Source organism: Ochlerotatus camptorhynchus, unplaced genomic scaffold (assembly GCF_037179485.1).
Source record: "Ochlerotatus camptorhynchus isolate MF236.1 unplaced genomic scaffold, CSIRO-AGI_Acam_v1.1 ptg000658l, whole genome shotgun sequence".
Classification (NCBI taxonomy): Eukaryota; Metazoa; Arthropoda; class Insecta; order Diptera; family Culicidae; genus Ochlerotatus; species Ochlerotatus camptorhynchus.
Window position 1 is genome coordinate 75,085 of NW_027041137.1, and position 23,074 is coordinate 98,158.

At 37.3% G+C, this 23,074-nt stretch overlaps 1 protein-coding gene across 7 annotated transcripts in view; it reads left to right on the top strand.

The window, feature by feature from the left end:
- The window catches only part of rhea (Talin_middle and talin-RS domain-containing protein rhea), a 162,618-nt gene that overhangs the window by 41,443 nt on the left and 98,101 nt on the right, over nucleotides 1–23,074 (top strand). For all 7 annotated transcript variants that reach the window (XM_065237896.1, XM_065237901.1, XM_065237903.1 and 4 more), the window contains one exon: nucleotides 12,593–12,895. The gene's annotated coding sequence lies outside the window, so the exon portion shown is untranslated. The remainder of the gene's footprint in view (nucleotides 1–12,592; nucleotides 12,896–23,074) is intronic.

The window sequence follows — 23,074 nt, forward strand, 5'->3', positions numbered from 1 at the left end:
GTCTATATTCACGAGAAATCAACATACATAGGCCCATTTCTGATGTTGCTCTAGTTACTAGTTTTCTCTATCATACTTCAAAACCACCATAGGGCAAAACAAAAACGATAAAGTTGAGTCTTGTGGACTGGGCTGTGGACTGCGTTCGAGATGGGAAATGACAGGTGGGCAGGAACTCACGGTCTCCCAGTATTGGTGAGTTCTTTGCCGTTGATGTTCACGAAAAGTTCACTATTTTGCTACACGGCGAATGAGAACAACTCAAATTTGAGTTTAGTTCACTCATAATCGCCAAAAGTGCAGGAACTCAGCGATGAGTAAAATTTGTCTCATGGTTTCCTGTGGAAATCCTAAAAAATCTGCCGGAAAATGAGGAAATTTACAAAAAATTTATTCAGTCTCGGAGTAGTACCAATAGACTGAGTGAATCCAATCTTTACTTTTCTCAAATTCAGGAATTTTTCCCTGGAAAATCCTGGAAAAGCCTGAGAAAACATGAGGCAAATTAACTCATCGCTGAGTTCCTGCACTTTTGGCGATTATGAGTGAACTAAACTCAAATTTGAGTCGTTCTCATTCACCGTGTATACAGAAATTCAAAACAAAAAAATTTATCTGCGGATTTGGACAGTTTTTTAACTTGTTTCATACGACCGGAAGGTGTATGCTGGTCACAAATGCCGTGCCAAACTGATTTCCTACGCAATTAATCAATCTTTGATGTGAATTTCGCTAATAAGCACGAGGAGCATTTCTTATAGCAAACTTGGCATAACAAGTGGGCATGGTTCATTTTAGTAAACAAACTAACACTTCTTCCGACTGTGTCACCTCGCTTACTCGCCTAGGACTGCGTTTATGTGCAATCGTTGGAAAAAGTAGTGCATGATGTTGTCCGTCACAGTGAGTAGTTTATCGTGGTCGTAAATACTAAATACCGATATTTTTGAGTTACTCCCGGATTTGGAAAACACTATGTCCTTCGGTGACGGAGAGGAACAACTTCTTCTTCTGCAGCGGGACTCGGCTTTTCATATCAATCGAAATGAAAACGTCAACACCTTAGTAAACTTTACCCTGCTTCCTTCTAAAGCATGTTCACCCAGATGTGGGTAAATGCATGTTTAACGATTTTTGGTTAGATTCAGTTTTGATCGAACTGGGTAGACTCCATCCAATTTTGAGTTGTTTTTAAAAAGCGTGTAGGCATTTATCAGTGAGCATTTTGCCGGCTCTCAACTTAAAACAAACATCTAAGATTAAATATTATTCTAATTAGACTAATCTTGTTTTTTTTGTATTACATATTATATTCTGTTTTGCCCACGGGACTGACATCAAATGTTTCCACTATGGGATTTCACAAATTTGACAGTACCCTCTTAACTGGTCTATTAATTTATGGCCCATAAAAAACATGAACAACACACGAGACGGCTAATACATAGGTGCCACAGTCGGAAGAAGTGTTCGTTTGTTTACTTAAATGAACCATGCCCATTTTGTTATGGCATGTTTGCTACAAGAAATGCGCCTCGTGTTTATTAGCGAATTTCACATCAAAGATTGATTAATTGAGTAGGAAATCAGTTTGGTACGGCATTTGTGACCAGCATACACCTTCCGGTAGTATGAAACAGGTCAAAAACTGTTCAAATCCGCAGATAAAAATTTTTGTTTTGAATTTCTGTATAGCAAAATAGTGAACTTTTCGTGAACATTAACGGCAAAGAACTCACCAACACTGGGAGACTGTGAGTTCCTGCCCACCTGTCATTTACCATCGTGAACAACACATACGAGCTTTGCAGCTGTATTGCATATTATACAGCTGTCGCTTACTCCGCATGTGTTTGTTTTGCGTTGGTTGTAAGTGTGTGAGTGAAAAATAGCAGACAACAGAAAAACACTGGCTTCCCAAGGCTTATGTACGACTGATATAAAGTTAGGAAACCCTATATTTACCTTATATAGCATTATCGGGTAGTTAGCGGGCTTGGTGGTTACTTGTGTTAGCAGCCCCTTGGTTTGTCCATAACCTCCGTTTTGAATAAAATTGTAATATAATTTAAAATAGGTAATTCTTCACAATACTGAACCATATTGTTAATTTATAATGTTTGGTAAAATTTTACTCAACTGTAAGTTGTTTTCGATAGCCTTGTTGTTATTGACCTTTCAACTGCTAAGCGCTCAATTTACAGTGTACTAGTCACCTTTCGTGTCACTAGTGCCGCTAGTGTCGGGAAAAATCGTTTTTGGGGATAATAGAAGAGTGAACCATATTGTTAATTTATAATATTTGCTATTAGTACACTCTTATATTGAATAAAATATTCATCGATCTTCCTCAGTGCTAAGATACAAATTGACATTTGAATCTTTGTTTACAAAAGCAGATACATCTCTTTGAAAAACTAATCGAGAATTGTTGATAACAGTGACGCAGCCAGGATTTCTCTCTCTCTTGGTGGTTTGTTAAAATGACGTGAATTTTTTTATTAGAAATACCAGTGAAATCCTGATAATCTTACGGTGCCAGTCACAAGAAGCCTTTAGAAAAAAATCTGAAAAATAAAACTTCCAGCTGATGTTGAAAGAAACTATAGGAGGAAGCCACAAGTTCATCAAAAACCAGAATAAACTTCCATAAGAAGTCGCAGGAATTTTCAGATGGATATCAGATGAAATTTCCAGGGCAAGTCAGAAGAATCTTCCAGAGGAAGTCATTAAAAATATTCTATTAAAATTGAACAAGCTTCCGCGGGAAAAGCTTTAGGGGGATTACTGAAGAATCTTTCAGTGGGAATGAGAAGAAACTTCCGGTGGTGGTTAGATGAATTCTGGGGAACTCGAAGTACATTTCAAAAAGGTTCATTCAACCTCATTTCCTGTTTACTTAAATGAACTAAATACAAACACAAACTTTTCCTTGAATTTTGAGACTACTACCGAAAATTTTCATTGAGGAATCCTGAACAAAGTATTTGTTATAAATATTTCTCATTCAAAAGTATTGAGCGAAAAGTAGTCCGCAACAAGCGTCTGACTGAAAATTTTCAGCTAACCAACCAATGTACACCGTAGCAAAAGCTCATTTAATTCGCATTTTGCACAAAAGGAAAAGTGAAAAAGTTTTATTTTGTATAGGGTAGAGAACTACTTCGGCCTAATCGCCCATTTTGGGCCTATCGAGCAGAAAACTTCAAATAAATCCGTGATTTCAGAGTTAACAAGTCAATTATGAGTTTGGTACGATACTTTAGTTAATAAGCTACCGAACGAAGTTAATGAGAACGCGTGATATGAAGGTTTGCACCCATAATTCCCAAAAATAAAAGAAGCGCTCCGACCGAATCAATTTTTATCTTCATCCGATAGGCTGAAGTGAATTCAATAGCGTTTCAATGCGTTAGGCCGAGTTTGGCGTCAAGAAGCAGTGCTAGACTTTTGAAAATATCTCAACGCTTGGTTTCTCTTTATCAAATCTTACGTACGGAAAGGTAAATAAATTTGGAAGCCATGAGTAATAATAACATACCATTTGGTGCTAAACTGCGCTAGATTAAGAACGACTAAGTGTGGGTTGTGCTTAATAGGCCGGAAATGGGGAAGTTAACCCTAATCCATTTGTTTGTCAAGGCTTAAATTCAGTAAGTGTAAAAGTTGACTCACGTTTTATATAAAAGACAATTTTATACTTGCCTCAAGTCTCTTCGAGGGAGGAGGGAGTTTGATCCCGAAGACCCCCTAAACATTAAGCATCGTCGCAATTAATTGATCAATTACCTGAAATAACTCATTTCATCAATCCCACCTCCGTTTAGCCTTCCCCGCATCGTCACTCTCATCTGGCACACTGATTTTCCACGTGATTGCCATATTAGCTTCGTCCAAAAAGCTTTGCACCCGCCATCGCCATTCACACATCCACTCAACATCCTTCGCCTATGAAAACCCTAGCAGCATCGACAGCCAGCGAAAGAAAAACCTTTGCTGCTCTCATCCTCTACTCAACCGCCCTTTCCATCACCCCCCTTTCCCATCATTGATGGGGAACTAAGGCTGGTGGAGTGGAAAGGCGACACGGAATTGCAGGATACCGTGGCAACTATCCGACGCCCGCCTGACTGGCGCCGACATATACAGCATCGCTCTGCCTTCTTCCTCAATGCCACCACTACCATCAACAACACTGGATCCGATCTATTTTTCCAGCAGTGCTTTTAATGTGATTTTCCTGTGGGGCTTCAGCTTTCAGCTGACCGCCAGAAAAAAAAGGCCAGAAGCTCTCCACGCGCGCTTCGGCAGTGGGCGAGAATTTATTTATTTCCATGTCTTCTCGCTTGACTGGAACTTTTTCGTATGGGCTGTGATTGTTGTTCTTAGAGAGGGGCTTCTTTTTATCGTTTATCGTTATCAAAATCAGATTTATTTATCGCATTTTTCGTTTTGTGTTATGCTGAGCAAGTTATTTTTTTTTTTCGGTGCTGTTTTCATCGCATATGGCATTAGAAGTCTTGTGGCGACACGCTGCTTGATGCCGTTGTTGTAATAGTCAACTATTTTCATATGTTGGTGAAGGATGATAATTTGCATGAATTGTGTGCATATGTGAAGCATATTTCCATTGCTCCGAACGCTTTTGAATTATTGTAGGCCGTGACTTGGGTGGGAGACCATCATTAAGATGAACAACAACTGCAAGCGGTGCGTAGATTTCATCGCTAGATCGTATTTTGTGTCGCGCGTAGGAGTTTCAGAAAACTCGAACGGCATTATGCGTTTTTGTTGGCAGCAAAACTCATAAACTCATAGTCGAACTTCCTTGCATGTTCGATGCCATCGACTGGAGCATTGTGTTGAAATAGGTTGTTGAAATAGGTTCACTGTTTCTTGCATTGAGCAAGCTTCATTTGTTTGACTCCAATGTTACGAAACTGTGTGCGCGTTTTCGGTTTGTAAACAGGCTTGGTGATGATGAAGCGAAACACACATTGCAGACAGGCAGGGCTCGTTATTCTGCCATATTTTTGTACTTACTGCCACGAGGAGTGTGAAAGCGATCAAATCTCACCGCAGTTGAATTCACATAGTCCCATGCATCCATGACCTCACAGAATGCTACATGCTCATCGTCATCGACACCAGCTGTGAGCTACGTTCCTTCCACTACTGACTCTAATGAAGAACAGCAGCAGCCAGTAGCAACGCTGTACTTACTCTCGACACTTCCCCGTGTCGGATCTTCCCGTACAAAGCCTTGAGATTCACTATGAACTCCCATATGCGTGTTAGTATTTCACCGATATGCCTCTCGCAAGTAACTGATGACCATCATAATCGCGCTCATATATGAATGTACTTATATCGACACACCGCCCGACAGGGATTCGAAGAATTGCCGACGAAGAATACTAAATGTGATTATTGTTTCACTTAAAAGATGACTGCGGGGATAGAGATCGAACGGTGCTGGTATGCATATTACGAAATATGGCAAATCACAACATTGTGGCGCAGATCGGCGATGTCGAGTGCGCCGTTCTGACTGACTTTTTTCAGGCGAGAGGATGAACTGTGAACTGATGAGGAGAATAATAAAACAGATCGTAAAAGTGAATGTGCAAAAGCCGTCTGCCGATATGAGTTGATTCCATTAGAATCTGCCCGAGAAGGCTTTACCTAAGCGAATATGGCAATGTTTTCCGATTCACACATTTGTATCTTGTGGTGATTTTTTTTTATATAATTTGATCGAAATTAAATGATGTCAAGTCTAGAATGTGCTAATTTAAAAAGTGTGTACAAAGTCCATATATCCTATAGAGCAGTTCCTCGCCAAACGACGAATCGGAGAAACCCAACCGCCTCAGATTTGCATGAAACTTTGCATAATCGTTTGTTATGAGCAATGATTCACGTTTTTGCTAAAATTCAAACAAATTGCAAATTGAAACATTTCCAAAATGGTGTCATTGAAATTTCTCAACACATTTTAGAAAGAAAATGGCACTTCTAATGGGAATGACGTCTGAGACCAAGTTAAAAAAAAACTTTCTGGAAAAAACAAAATAAAAATTTATAATTTTAAATTATTTATATAATTTATTTTAAGTCAAAATTAAAAAAAATGGCATACATTCTAAATAACTCAAAATGTCTAGCAAATTTGATTTCGTGATTTTTTTTTTCAAATATAAAGCTTCTGAAAAGCTACGCCGGTGGTGTAGTGGTAAGGGTAATTATCTCTCACCCTGGGTTCAATCCCAGTCGGCGTCGCCTGGATGTTCTGAGGCATAACATCTCTGAACATCTTCGGAAGGGAAATAAAGCCGTTGGTCACCGGTTCATGAGTTCATGGGTCGATAGGTAGGGTCCAGGTGTGGGAGATGCCTCCCTTGCGTCGGTAGCATTGGTGCTCAGCACGGAAAACAAGATCGACGAAAAACAAATCAAGGAATAAAAACTACAAGAGACTATGGGGTTGTACGCAATGGTGACGTAGGACTACGTGGTCTTATATAATAAATCTTATTTTTTAACTGCAGCAGGAGCTTGAGTTTTGTGTAGGAATAGGAATTTGAGCGGGGTTCTCTCTGATTATACTCTATAGGATGACGCGCTTGACATAGATGGTCCACAGCGACTCACGAAGAGCTACTGATTCCGATCAATAGTGGTGTGTCTTCTTCTTCCTTCAAGTGAGCTGCAGCCTTTCGTCGTGTATTGGAGAACACCACCACTCACCACCTAGATTGAATAAACACCGTTTGGTGAGACCGGATGGAATTCAGGGAAATCGCTTTTCACAGGAAAAATGTGATAATTTTAATTATCATAGCAACAGTTGAATATTCGTGCAATTTTCAACAGTGACGCTTTGAAAAATGATACAGTCTTAAAACAATGCGTAGAAATATTTCTGATAGATTGGTGATAAAATTATTGAAATTGGTCAAGAGGCAGCTGAGTTATTAACGTTCAAAATCTTTCATAATTTTGTTACATGTTCCATTATTGGTTTTCACAAAGTGTACCCCCATATAGAAATCACAGACGTAGTCCTACGTCAAAAAAAGCTTATGAAAATTCAATCTTTTGGAATCTTCCAGGGCTGTTACAACAGGCGCGGATTTCGCGAATTTCGCGGATTTCGCGATTTTCGCGGATTTGTCGCGGATTTGAACTTTCAGTCGCGAAAATCGCGGAAATATTAAATGATGTCGCGAAAATCGCGAAGGGACTGATGTGCTGTCACAAAAATTGTGGAATTCATTGTAACCTTTCCGTCCCGGATTATTTTGCTGTCATCAATTTTGTTGTTCATTTGGCTCTCAATTTTTTACCGGTTCAAACCAAAAACTCTGCAAATAATCGAGAAATGATCTCATTTCCATAAGTCACACCGGATTTACACGGAAATTCCGTGAGGTCTGTCCAATGAGAGACATTTTCATGTTTTTATTTATTTCCAATATGAACACAGCATTTTTCGATGTCAAATCATAAACGAATCGTATATATGCGGGTAATTACCATGTATACCGGATATTATAGGTTTTCCAAATCGTCGTTCAGTTGATTTGTTCAACTATATCAACCAAGACTGCAATAATGTCTGTAGTATCGAAATATGTCCAAACAGATTCAAAGTGTCTATGTGGATTGTGCCCGACCTATTGCTACGTATACAAGGTGTTATAGGTTCTGAAATCATTCTGAAGATCAGATTATGTTTCTACTAAATCACCCAAGCCTAATTCAATATCTGTAGTATCAAAATATGTCCAAATAAATTTACAGTGTCTATGTGGATCATGCCAACCTATATTCGTGTATGCCAAATATTTCCTAAGGATTTCCATATCGATATTTCGATACTACAGATCATAGATCATCTGGTATACGTGGAAATAATTAAACATTATCCATATAGCCACTACGAATCTGTTTGGACATAATTCGATACTACAGACTGTAGCCCAGTCATGGTTGATCTAGTAGAATAAATCATCTGAACTCCAGAACGATTTGGAGAACTCAAACCAGCTGGTATACATGGCAATAGTTTATGCATGATTCACATAGACACTGTGCATCTGTCTGGAAATATTTCGATATTAAAGACATTGTCCCAATGTCGGTTGATCTAGTAGATCAAATTATCTGAACTCCAGGACGATTTGAAGAATTTACATGTGGATTACTCGGAAATAGATCATGCATGATCCACATAGACACTTTGAAACTGATTGGACATTTTTCGATACTACAGACATTATTGCAGTTTTGGTTGATCTTGTAGAAAAAATCAAATTTGTAAAACCTATAATTTCCAGTACACATAGTAATAAGTCGTGCATGATCCACAAAGTCACATATATATGATTCGGTTATGATTTGCCAACGAAAATACAATGTCTCACCATTGGACAGACCCCAAGGAATATCTGTGTAAATACAGAACCGCGACGTGACCAACAAGTGTGACTTATGAAACTCTGGTAATTTCTCGATTATGTGCAGGGTTTTTGGTTTGAATCGGTCAAAAATTGAGAAAACTAGTGCCAAATTAACTACAACATTTAGGACAGCAAAATACGTCAGAGACGCAAAGGTTAACTTTCAAGAAAATTTGCATTTCAAATGAAAATGCATTTTTTTAAATAATGCTTCATCAAATCTAGGCCTGTATTATTCAATAGAAACATTCATAAACTAGGGGGTGACCCCGGCGTAGTGGTTAACATCCATACCTCTCACGCCAAAGTCACGAGTTCAAATCTCACCCCCGGACAAGTCACGAATGACTCAAGAGTGTTAAAGTGACCATAATAATTAAAAAAAACCTTCATAAACAACTGAATTCTTTTTCCAAAGGATACAAACGATTCTCCTTTAGCTCAGCCGGTAAAGGCGCAGCTACAAAGCGAGGCCATGCTGGAGGCGACTGAGTTCGATTCCCGTGCGGTCTATTAATTTTTCGGTTTGACAAATTTCTCTACTTCCTTGGGCATAGAATGGTACAGGCATAGAAAGCTCTCAAATCAATGTGAAGGTACTTCAAAGAACACTAAATCTAATATGCTATATGCAATAAGCTTGAAATGCCATGTAGTAGTATACAAATGGTATTTTTAGGTAATGAAAACATTTTTTTTTGTCGCGGATTAGTATTTGAAGTCGCGGATTTCTTTTGAGAAATCGCGGATTTCGCGGATCAAATTTAGAAAATATTGTAATAGCCCTGTCTTCTAAACCATGGACACTTGAAAACTGACAAAAGTCGTAGAACAAGAACTTTTGATTCAATTCTTGATTTTTTTTTAATACTAACTTGAAAATCACAGTAAATAACTACACACTTAGAAATAACTACTTTTACACGAGACGTTATCCATATTGGACGTAAATCATTAATAATAATAATAAAACATCAGCTAGTCGACGAAGAGAACGTTTGATTGAATTGATTTTCACGTTTCTTGCAACTGATTCTCATGTCAAAAGGCCATCTTTTTGGTGGGGGATGGTGACTTCTATGGCTCCGCTGGTCGCTTTGCTGCGATTCTGGGTGGTGATTTCGTAGGCTGTGGTTTTACAGGATTATTCTTAGCTGTAGAAACTGCGGAAGTTGCACATTAGCAGGTGACTTTTGTTGTACTGCAACTGATTTTGGAGCCATGGTTGGAGGCTTTGGAGGAGTAGATCCCTTAGGTGATTGCGCAGGTGAAGGTTCTGTTTTTTTTTTCTCTACGGGACTGGGAGTAGGAGTAGTTGCAGCAGGTCTTCTAACTACCACACCTTTGGGTAGATTATTCAGAACATCTCCGACCGTTTTCGAGCTGGAAGCTTTCGCGGGAATTTGCGCTTTCTTGAAGAAAGCGTCTAACTTTTGCTGTGTAGCTGATTTTTGTGCATCTACTGTTGGAGATGTTTTTGGAGTTGCTGGTTTCGAAACTGGTGGTTTTTGTGCTGGCACTGCTGTCGATTTACTTTTGTTTATAGGTTCAAGTTTTTCATTTTTAATGAGAACCTCTTTTGGTTGTAATATAAGCTTCTTCCTTTTGCAGCTCTTCGTCGTCATAGTAGCACTCTTCGTCAAGTTGACAATCTTCATTTTGCTCCTCGTTGCATTGTTCCTGTACAAGTCCATCGAGTCTTCTCTACGGTAATTTCGGTTTTGATCACTTTACCCCGTTCTTTTTGCACAAACTTCTTCTCCTTCTCCTTTCCGCCCTTGTTGATAGAGATTTCCTTGATTATGAATTGCTGGGACGATTCTGAATCGTCCGTTGAGTTATTAGCTGTTTCTGTACGGTCCATGGCCAACACGGACAAGTGTTCCTTCTGACAGTGAGTGTCCAGTTTTTGTTCGGTAGTAAAAAGTAAATCACAATAATCGCACGCATATACCCTCCGAGTGCTCCTTGATGTGTTCCGTAACCTGGTTCAACGTTTCAAGGTGCTCACGACACAACGGACACGTTAAACTTTTGGTGGCATGCTCGACAGAATGGTAGATTAGGTCGTCTTGGATTCGAGCTACCTCTGTTATTGTTACGACAAAACAATTCTAGATAGATCTGGAATTAGGGCGTAACAGCTTTTGTAAACAATGACTTTTCTTGATGATTTCAAGGAATTCAAGGTACTCCTACGCATAGCAACATAACTATCGGATACGAAAAGTTTTTCCCTATCCGATAAGGATGTTGTTTTGCGTGAGTGAGCCTAGAATTTCTAGAAATCATAAAGAGAAGTCATTGTTTAAAAAAGCTGTTAGGCCCTAATTCCAGCTCTATCCAGAATTAAGTGTCTTTTGGAGCGAAATGCTTGAGAATTCATGCTTAAAAATCAAAAAGTTCAGCAAATCTTCAGGCTGACAAAATCGGGGAAAAGCTGACAAAATCGGGGTACACAAAATCGGGAGCTGACAAAATTGGGAATGCACTGTATCATTTTATTTTTCCTGAAAAGATTTTTTTTACCTTCCATTTAATATTTTGATCTTTGAAATCGACCGAGTGGTTCAAAAGTCATAAATGTTTGAAAAATATAATTTTTGAAAAAAAAAATCGGTATTTTTTAAACCCGAACATGAAAATGGTCACCCTTATGAAAAAAAATACGGGTTTAATATTTTGCGATAAGGAACAACACTACCAATTTTTAGGAAACTGCGTTGTAGTTTCATTTACATACCTCATCTTGACATACCTACATTTAAGATTTAAACATGGTTTTTACAGCTCAGTTGAATTTCAATCACATCATGTTATTATACCGAAAATGTAATTTCTGCGAAACGAAGTATTCTGTTGTTCCTGTTCTCCAATTTATTAAATATAGGATATTAACAGTATGGTCTACTCTTACATTTTCTCGGAGACACGTCTTTTTGAGAACACGAGCGCCCTTGCGTCTAGGGCAGCTAATGTATTCTGAAAACATTACGAGGGATGCTTCAAAGCCTTAAAAAAGAGAGAAACCAAGCTTGTTCAAAAAATTACTATCATGCCAAACATTTTTCCCTGTAGGTAATAAATGAGTTAAAATTGTTATTTTCACGTGTAAGTGTAAGTTTCTAAAGATGAGCGTTTTAGCAGTTAGAAAGGCTTTCTTAAATTTTGCACCTTTTACTCATTGAGCCTTATTATTGCCCATTAATTATTTAAAACATATATTCTTAATGAAGTAATGAAATTGGGTTGTTAGCGGAATGCTAAATAAAACAGCAAAAAAGGTTATCTTCCATTTAATTCCACTTAATTATTTTTGGTATCCATGACAGATACGTATTTCGACTACAATGTGCAGTCTTCATCAGTGTCATTCCCACTAAAGAACTTATCAAAATCTAACCCCCTTAAGTACTCATCCCCTAGGTAAAAAAGTCAAGATCATAGGTATAAAAATGAAACTACAATGTGTTGAATCGAAACCTACCTAACTAATAAAAACCAAAGATTTAAGTAAGCTAAAGGAATAAAATCTATACAACTCTCTAATAAGAAAAATCCTCAAAGGCTTGGTAGCCATCATAATGAAGTAATGAAATTGGGTTGTTAGCGGAATGCTAAATAAAACAGCAAAAAAGGGTTATCTTCCATTTAATTCCACTTAATTAATTTTGGTATCCATGACAGATACGTATTTCGACTACAATGTGCAGTCTTCATCACTGAAGATGATGACTGCACATTGTAGTCGAAATACGTATCTGTCATGGATACCAAAAATAATTAAGTGGAATTAAATGGAAGATAACCTTTTTTGCTGTTTTATATATTCTTACTTTCTTAAGGATTTTCAATCAATTGAAAAACAATTAAAACTATTCATATAGTTAGTAAATATAATATGAAAGCTCTGGCAGTCGAAGCTAAATAATACAAACAACTGTGAGATATTTTGTTGAATATTTAGTAGACTACCTTTTATATATTTAACTTTAAATAGCTTACAATCATTTAACCGCATCGAATGTTCCCGATATCATTTGTTTCGGTTCAAACTCGCATAAAATTCCTGAATATATCGTTTATTGCTGCATTTGTTTGACGAAACTATTTTCCTCTCGTTACAGAAATTCCCCGACAGCAAGGAAGCCACAGGATCCGGCAGAAACAAAAGCAAACAACAACATCAATAACAACAACAGCAACAACAACCTACTAAGTGGTGCTCGTACATACACACATACACACAAACGCGACCTACTACGAAAACGAGCAAGCAAGCAAGAAGAATAAAAAGCACAAACGCAAGCAACGAAACTTTTTTCCTCTGATCCTTGCCCGGCACTACACTTGCATCATCAGCTTTTCACCACCAAAGTCAGAGGCGGTCGATTGCAGCGTGCAGATAAATTTATTATATTTCTACGAAGGTAAGTGAAATTTTCTTGACATATTATCGAGAGTCCTCCATCCACTGCCAATGCACTGCTGACAGTGTTTCGCTTGATTCATGAGCTCCTTCACCGCGCTAGGAGGACACAGTGTCTCCTTTTATCAGAGCGACCACCTCCCCCACACAAGCCCTGTTGTGTTTGAAGAAGCAGCGTGAGAAAGAAGCCGTATCCTCCTCGGTAGTTTGATTTTGCTACCACCACTACTTACCACCGGTGGCGGTAAAGACGGTGGCTTTCTCACCCACACGATGCCCGTTGCATGGTGAGGAGCAATCGACTGGAATCCCAGGGTTTCGGATCCTGGTGCGCTGAATTGCGTAGTAGTCTTCTTCCAAGAGCGTCAAGGCGCCAACCAGTCGCGACATACAGCTTCCGAACCTCCCCGGGGGGGTGCCACCACTCGTTCACCGTTCTTATCCTGGTTTGCCTTGTAGCACGGGAGTTGCTCCACTGCACAGTGGGGATTTTCGGAAAAAAGTGGATTAAAATTTTGCTGTCACTGAAGTCCCAAATATGATATTTATTAAATACAGTATGTCGATATGATACTCTATTGGTAAATTTGGCACTTTGTTACATTCAAAATGGTAAATTTTTATTTTTACTGAGTTGACAGAAACAATTCTGAGGGATTATTTTTATCGCAGGAGAAAGTTGTTTGCAGTAGTGTAAAGACCTAAAATAAAGCAGGCGCAGGGTTGCTGATTGGAGAATTTCATATCTTTCATGGAATTTTGGGGTAGAATAGGTTCGAAACAAGTGCTACCATAGCATGTGCCGAATGTAATTATACGAAAAAGATTCCTTGAACCTTTTACCTAAATGATAAATATATTTCATATTGGGACTTCAGCAGCGCCAATTATAATCCATTTTGTTACCAAAATCTCCACTGTGCACGGGTTGGATGGGTTGTCACTTTCGGTGGCTTGGAAGACAGCAATGAAATGGACTACTAAAATAAACTGTTTGTAAAGTTGCACGCTTTATTGTAAGGTGAATTTAAACTCTGCAGTAGACTTTGTAAAGTTCATTAATCTAATTGAAACGATCTCAACTTCAAATCTTGAGCGCAGCACTTGTGTTTATTTTCCACTGAATGAGATAAGAATCGTGATAATGAATAATAATTGTAATTTTGACACAAAAACAACCAAATATAATCTATATGAGTTTTGTAGTAGAAGATTCCTAAATTAGTGATGTGGATAGAATTTGAAGAACAGCGGGAAACATAAGCCAATCAGATTGGAATCAAAATATTTTAGTTAGCTATAAGTAAAGACGTAATTTGAAGTAGTCAGATATAGAAAATCACGTTTCATCAAAATCCTTTGCGAATCCATTGACTCTACTCATTGGTGAATTATACTATCACGGCTTAGAACACTAGATTTATAAGATTTTGAATAAATTCAAGATCTGCAATGTATGTAAAAAAAGCTCGTTGCTAGAAATAACCTATAGCTCTCAATATAAACAAACTGTAATTTTAAAGCTAAAAGAGTTAAACTTATGCAGTAAACATATCAAATCATAAGAAATTTCCTCATCTTCAATGCTCAAGCTACATTCAAAGAGCACTTTAAAATTCAACCTCGCTATGAACCGTACAGCTTGTGACACATATCTTAATCGTCCGGGAACTATCAAATTACCACACACCTCTGCTCTGTCCTCAATCCTCAATTCTCACGTACTGATATTCCAACTGCGATAAGACCCAACTCGGAAACGGAAAATGATTACGCGCATAATAGGAGATGGAAGCAGGTGGAAACACGCTACCTTTGTCGACAGCGCCCAGCTAAAAAAAAAAGCAGTTCAAAGGAAAACTTCTACTGAAACGACTCGGAGAAGGACATCGAGAGAACAGCACAAAAGTGAGATCAAAAATGTAAAATACCTTTTACCCGCTTCCGCTTCTGTACTGCTACCTTTCTTCTTCTTCTCCACATTTCAAGCTTATTGCATATCGCATATTAGCTTATTGCGTGCTCTCAACTTAGTGTTCTAGATGCACTTCCACAGTTATTAATTTAGAGCTTTCGATGCCTGTACCATTTTTGCATTGGTATAATTGTGTGGCAAGTCCAATCATACTTCTATGCCCAGGGAAGTCGAGAAATTTTCCAACCCGAAAAATTCCTAGACCGGACCGGGAATTGAACCCAGCCACCTCCAGCATGGTCTTGCTTTGTAGCTGCGCCTTTACCGACTGAGCTAAGGGAGGCCCCCTGCTGTACTGCTACCTACAAAATTAATAAAGCGGGAAAGAGAAAGGAAACGGAAAATCACACTTTTTCTCGATTCTTTGAACTTCCCGTGGCCTTTTCCTACTTCCAAGATTTCAACGATCTGGCAATTCTATTTAAATTGCAATATTTTGATATCTGATTGGTTTTCTTAAAAAATATTCCTAAAAAACCTAAACAAATAATCTCAGGACCGAAGCCACGCACCCCCAAAACTGCTGCTGCAGGTGAAAGTCCTTCACCCCAAGTCCAGCCATCCTTGAACAAAGTGCGAGCGCGAGTGGGTGGCGACACTCTGGTCAAGCGTCTTTGTCGACGCCACAGCCACCATGAAGGACATGCTATAATGCAGAAACCGTACCGACGCCGATCCAAGCTCAGTGAAACTTGGCAACAACCAACCGACACAGCCATGGCCAATGTTTGATGATGTGTTGTCCTTTCGATATCCTGTTTTCGTTTGGCGGTCGTCCTCGGTAGCTTAACTTCGATCGGCGAGGCGGGGAGCCACGTTAAGGGTGAAACAAAAATGCATTATCATATTTTGACAATGGGGCGAAGACTGCGAAGCGGGAAAGTTCAAGCTAGTGCTGTAGTTGCTGGTGGATTATCATCACTTTAGTTTCAGTAAACCGAATGGAAGGCGGATGAAGGCATAATAGAGTTTACAGTGGCGTAAGGAGGGAATTTCTTAAAATGCACACAAGCAATCATAGGCTTTAAGAGAAACTTTGCATAATTGTTTGTTGTGGGCTTTTTTGTTATAATTTGACCATTTTGGATCTAGTAAAATTGACAAAATGGTGTTCTTCAAATTTTCAAACAATTGTAGCATTCATAGTGTTTTTATGTTACTTCATACGCGAAGTTTGCAATTTTCAGAGTTGGTTGGAAATGCTAACATGAAGCTTTAGTGTGATAATTTATTAGCTAGAGAATGATCTTTAGAAGAGGGTAGGTGGATAGTTCCGTTAGATTACGGCAGTATGATCATTGAATAGAAGTTGAAAATAAGCGAAAGGCCATTAATGCGACAGTACAAAGTCAAACGCACACCTTTTGCCTACCCCGTACGATGTACGCGGATATTTGAAGTATTTCTTCAAATCTACAGGCAAATCTATTCCACAGCCGTAGTTAGTAATGAGCAAAAGGGAGACGCACACCTTTCTATTGTTGATCCAGATGTGAGTGATTTGAGATTTGGGCCTAATTGTTTTGTAAAAAAATACGCCAATCGCTGATTTCTCGTGAATAAAAGCTCAATTTCTTACACACAGTATAAAAATGATTGTTTGTTTATTAATGTATTTGATAAGGCTCAACCGAATTAACTTTACAGAGCCAAGGATTCCTGTTCACTATAAAATACATCTTAAAACTATACTCAAAAGGTACAACACAATAAACATTTTATCTTCCGCTATCCAATAAGCCTCCTCCACCAGAACGGGAGCCGCTTCCAGCGAATTCATTGTATGGCAGATTCGCCAACGGGGGTCAGAGCGCTTTCATTGCAGCAATGGACGCAAAACGTGGTCAACACTCACACATTCATCACAAACCGGTTGCTTTGCAAAGTCGACGACGCATCGACTGAAATAACTGCTGATAAAAAACAATGAGGAGGACCACACAATGGTTGCTGCCGAGTAAACAGACGATTGCGTGACACACATTGAGAGTGGTCTGTTTCTGTCGACATCCGAGTGAACACTCATAAAAAATGATTGAGGGATCATTATTTTACCTGAGAGTGTTATTAAATTTCGAGCTTCTATTCGTAAAAAAAAGCCGAATGAAGAGTTTGTTACTTCTTCTTCTTCGCATTTCAAGCTTATTGCTTATCGCATATTAGCTTATTGCGTGCTTTCAGCTTAGTGTTCTAGATGCACTTCCACATTTATAAATTGATAGCTTTCGATACCTGTACCATTCATTCATTAGTATAATTGTGTGACAAGTCCAATCATACTCTATGTCCAGGGAAGTCAAGAAATTTTCCAACTGCTCGAATGCCTTTTGAATTATTCTAGGAATGGAACTCATATGAACTCTCTTCCAGAATTTGCTTGGAATTATTCTTGGATTATTTTTCATTATCCTCATAATGCGATTATCTTTAAATTCTATTAACAATTCATTGAATCTGAAATTCCTCAGAATTAGGAGGAAGTCATCCCAAAAAATCAAAAAGATGTCTTTGAAATACCATGGAATACCCTTGAAATAATTACCCTACTAAATCATATTCAGTGTCATAGAGAGAAACTGCTACGCCCTTGGCTTAGTTGACGACCCTATCCTAAAATATTAGATTTAAATGGAATGATTGACGTGGAAAGTTGATTTGTTTCAAAATATTCTCTTTTGAAAATTCTTTTAAAATAGTCCTTGTTAAATTTCTTGACTATTGCGCGGACGTTTCCAGGTTCAATGGAAACGTCCTTGCAATAGTCAAGAAATTTAACTCAAAATTAACAAAAAGATCTAGTCCGGACACTCCTGAGAGATTGTCTGGAATATCACAATTTACCTTGGATTTTTCGAAAGCGACAGAACTTAGAATATCTTTTTGAAATCTTGAATTTGGATCCACCCAAGATGAAACATATTTTTATTTTTCAAGATTATGATACCTAAGGAAATATTTAGGGTTCTGAGGTTTAGACTATTATTATTACTAAGGGGACATACACCAGTTATGGCACTACTTAAAATTTGCTCCAGTTTTGCCATATACAGGGTGGCCAGCGAACCGGGAAAATCGGTATATAACCGGGAATTTGAAAAAAATCCGTGAAAACCGTGAAAAATCAGGGAATTTGATGGGATAAGTGGCAAGAAACAATAAACCTTAACATATTGCAACAAAAATTGAAAGCTGCATAACATTTTGAGCTTAATCAAGCAAACACATGTTTCTTCAGCTCAAAAATGGTCAATTCAGCTCTTAATCATTTTAAACCTTTGAAATTATTTGACCTTTCGCAAAACTCTCCTCATAAATCCATAGGATTTCTCCTCAGATTACTTTGGAATTCTGAACTGAATGTTCTTGGAAATTTAATTTAAATTCTTTAGCATTTTTCTTTATTTACCTCGGAACACAATTCCTTCGACATTTTTTTTTTCGGATCTTGCTTAAATTTCTCTTGTGAATCTCCCTCAGTATTCCTTTGAAATTATTATCAGAAAGTCTTTTAAATTCTGCTTATATTTCTCTTCAAATTTGCATTAAAATTTTCCTCACAATCAGAATCACTGAGGAATTCTCCTTGAATTTCTCCCCAAAACTCTCTTGTAATTCTTTTGAGATTTCTTCAGGATTAGTTTGGAATTCTTGTCAAAGCTCCGTTGCAATTTCCTTCGAGTTTTTCTTATAATTTTAAATTTATTAAATCCTATTAAAAAATCTTCAAGTTATTTGAACCCTGAACATTTTTCCAAGCACATAAAATTTTACACGGACTGTACTTTTCCAAATCTGGAATCTCGAAAAAAATAATTCAAAATCGGGAATCTAGAAACATTTTCAAAATCCCTCATTTTGAGTTTTTTCGCAATTTAATATTGTTGGGGAAAAAAATCCAATCCTGTTTTTTCTTCTAAATCTAAAATAAATTTTCATTACTCACAAATTTCTAAAAAAAAAATGGCAAATTCCAAGTCTCTAAAACGCGTCAAAGCCTCGGATTCTTATAAATTAAAATTGTTCTTAAGATTACATTTGTTTTTAAAGATTTATATTCGTACAGATCACGATACTTTAAAAATGTCTTGCGCCGTATCAAGTTAAAGATTTTTAAACAATTTCTTGATTTAAGCTCTCACTCTGAAATTCGGTATAATGACCCATTCAGCCCGATAGTGTTCGGCAATTAAACAAATGCATGAATCTGATACTTTGTAAATTCTTAAAAAAAGTCTTTTGTGGTTTATTAATTTATTTGATAATGGTCAGTTGAATTAACTTTACAGAGCCGAGGATTATTGTTCACTATACAATACATCTTAAAACTATAGTCAAAATATACAACACAATAAATACTTTATCTTCCGCTATCCAATAAGCCTCCTCCATCAAAATGGGAGCCGCTTCTAGTGGTTTCATTGTATAGCAGTATCGCCAACGAGCGGCAGAGCGCTTCCGTTGCAGCAATGGACGCAAAACGTGGTCAGTATTCACACATCCATCACGAAACGGTTGCTTTCCAAAGTCGACGACGCATCGACCAAAAGAACAGCTGATGAAGAACAATGAGGAGGACCACACAATGGTTGCTGCCTAGTAAACAGACGATCACGTAACCGAGAGTGCCCGTATAAAAAAGAACCATAAATGCACAATGAAATGTATTGTAACCATACAATAGAATTTATTGTATTTACAATAAATCATATTGTATACAACGATAAACTAACCATAACATGTATTATTTTCACTATATAATCTATGGTAAATGAGTAAATCTACAATAGAGCAAGGGGGTTGTTATGTATCTTAACAATAAGAAAAATCACTTTTTCACAAACAAAGATGAACCATTCACCATTAATTGTATTGTTGTTCTAATGTTGAAAATTCTTACTATATGGAACGTATTGTAAATCTATTGAAATAACAATATGCTAAAATCTCTTGTACAATATACAGACAATAAGATCGATTGTTGGCAATATATTTTGATGCAATTGTATTTTATTTTATGGTAATTGTATTGTTATTTTTTCCGGGTGGCCTGCTTCTGTCGACAGCCGAGAGAACAATAAAAAAAAAGTCTTAAAAAAGTGATTCATATTGATTTTATATACCTCGAAAATAACGTGATATTTTTATTAAATATTAAAAACGGGAATATTTTGAGATTTGAACCGGGAAAAAAAACGAGAATTTTAAAATGAAAATTCACTGGCCACCCTGCTGATAGGCCATAAACTGGTACCATTGCGTACATATGACTGTCCTACTGGTTCATTTACACTGTGTGTTCTATTAACTCTCCGTCCACCAAACTGAAAATGAAGTCGTCCCTTTTTTGAGAATAATGTATTTCGGATTCTATTGATTCGTTATCTAATGCTGTGTTGTAATACCGTTAGAGGCTGTTCATAAACTACGTAAACATTTTCTTGGAATTCTAGAACCCCTCCTCAAGCCAATAAAAAAAATAAAATTTCTATGGCCCGTAGACAATTGTACCCCCCCCCCCCAACACTCCCTTTTAAACCGTTAAAATTTAGTTAAAGAATGGCCCCTTACTTACTGAACTTTTCAATTACCTGTTGATCATGGTACCTTGGTTTTGTCAAAGAACCGTGATGTTCAGATTATAATTTTATGATAAAATTTCCCAGACGTAAGTTTTCGGTAGAGCAAATTTAAATTAAACCATACCTAAAACAGGGTGTCCATCCAACCGGAAAAACCGGGAAATCCGGGAAATCCGGGAAAAACCGGGAATTCGGATTTGCCGGGAAAAAACCGGGAAAACCCAAATCGCACCGGGAAAGATAATGTATACTCATCCTAAGTAACATTTTTGGTTTTGTCGTAGTCTTGTAGGCTATAATTTGGTCTTCAAGAATCATTTAAACCCTTATAAAACTGGCAATTTTACATGGAATCAATCATTTTTTTTTCAATATACATAATTATATTCATTTGTTTACACTTCTGTTTACAATTTTCATAACATGCTTTCACTGTGGTAAAGTATCAAAATTCCTTAAAATAACAAAACAAATCTATTCTTTTCTTTCACTTGTTGGAGCATGTGGAGCTTTTAGAATTTCTTTTGGTTGTCATTGGATCAACATTTTTTGAATTATTTTGCTACAGATTTCCGAGTAAAGGAGTGTTAATATAAAGCCTAACCAAGACATATCTTGTTACGAAGCTACTTGAAGATAGAGAAGCAAATTCATGCCAATTGAAAAAATGTCCGATCTCAAACTCCTTGCTACGTGATCATGCTTGGTATGCAAATTTTTGACACCGTTCACAATCAACGAACTTAAAAAAAATCATGAGATGATTGGTCCAGAGATAAATTAAAAATAATTTCTGCACTTTGTGCTAATCAGGTACACAAGATTAGTCAGGATATCGTAGAATACCTTGAGTAGCCTTTAAAATATAAAGATCTGAATCCATACCTCTCACGCTGAAGTCAATGTACTTGATTATTTTAGAGATATATCATCCAGCTCAAACCTAGGGGTAATCATCATTATTATGAACTTAAATCTAACCGGGATAAGTCACAAATGATCAATGAGTGTTAAAGTTACTATTGTATATTGTATAATATATAAGAATACAATATATAATAATATGGTATATATAATAATATAATATATAATAATAAAATATAAAAATTAATAAAAAAAGAATTAAGATGTGAACTTCAGGAATTTTGAAAAACCTAATATTTCAAACCACACAAGCAACATTTCCGATTTAAATGTGGTCTTTAAGTCAATTCTAAACCTATAAGGCCTCTTCAAAACCATGATAAAACCAAAATTGTTACTTGGGCAATTATATTATGGGGCCTCCCGAAGGTTTACCCATTCTATTATTAAGTCGAATAATCGTATTGATAATCTTAAATTATATTTCGAACAGCTCAAAAGTGAAAATCGAACAAGATATGTAAAATATCTCCAATACAATTTAAATATTTTTGGTAACACATCTTTGTATCCCACAAAATGTTTTGGTTATAAAGAACTTCAAGATCTAAACTCCTGGAAGACTTTAAGAATTTTCAATACTGTGTATTGATTTATGCTTTTTTCAACATACCAAAACAACATTTAGGCTAAATTTTTGCCTGGAGACCCTTTGATTTGTACGAATTCATGCTTCCACGAGTTTTTGGAGATCTAGATCAACAACATATTAATGCAAATCTTTTCTCATATTTTTCTGCAAAATTGACGTATTGTAGAGTAATGCTGCTGAAAAAATATGATTATCTTTAAACAGTTATTTTTTAATGCCTTTTTAGTTTAAGGCAGCGGTGATTTTTTGGTGTTTTTTTTTTTTTAAATAACCGGGAAAAAACCGGGAATTGGAAAATTGGATTTGAATGGACACCCTGCAGTAAAATTCTATTAGTCATTTTCGTAAGCCTTCAGGGAAAAATACAGAGATCGATCGGATCAAAACTGAGTGGAGTCGACTAAATTTCGTCAAAAGTGGATTTACTCAAAAGTGAGTTAAATTTTCTGGGGTTTCCCAGGAAAAACTTCTCGAATATGAAAATTTTGCTCAATCTAATCTCAAAGAGTATACTAATAGATTGAGTGAAACCACTATCGATTTTCCTCATGTGTATGAACGGACTTTTAACTTGCTACAACGGCTTTTCAACCGATTCGTTAAAAAATGAATGTTTTTGAAATTCTATTAATCATTGAACCCATCGCATTGTGACAAGATTAACCAAACCACAACAAAGTAAAATTAATACTCTCTCTTTCCAACAAGATAACAGCATCCTGAAATCTACACACTTCGATAAACTCCTGTAAATTTTAATGCCTTGCGACTACAGATAAAGAAAACCCCAACACCAACTACGCCACTGCGTTCCCCACCACCTCGAAGGATAGTCACCACGTCCTCGCTACAGCCTCATCTCTCCGGTGTCGGATATTGTCAGCATATTGGGTGGTGCACGGCGGAAAAGTGGCTCCGCATGTGTGAGTGACTAATGGGATTTTCTCCAGTTTCCCTTTTGCACTTTGCCTGTATGAGTGTTGGTGAGTGCTTTCACCCCGCAGCAAACAGTCAGGATCAGACATGCCAGAAAGACTCGCTATTAGGAGCGGAGGGAGAATGTGGCGGCGGTGGGTGATTAGGTGGATGATAGATCGACTCTTGCTTGGT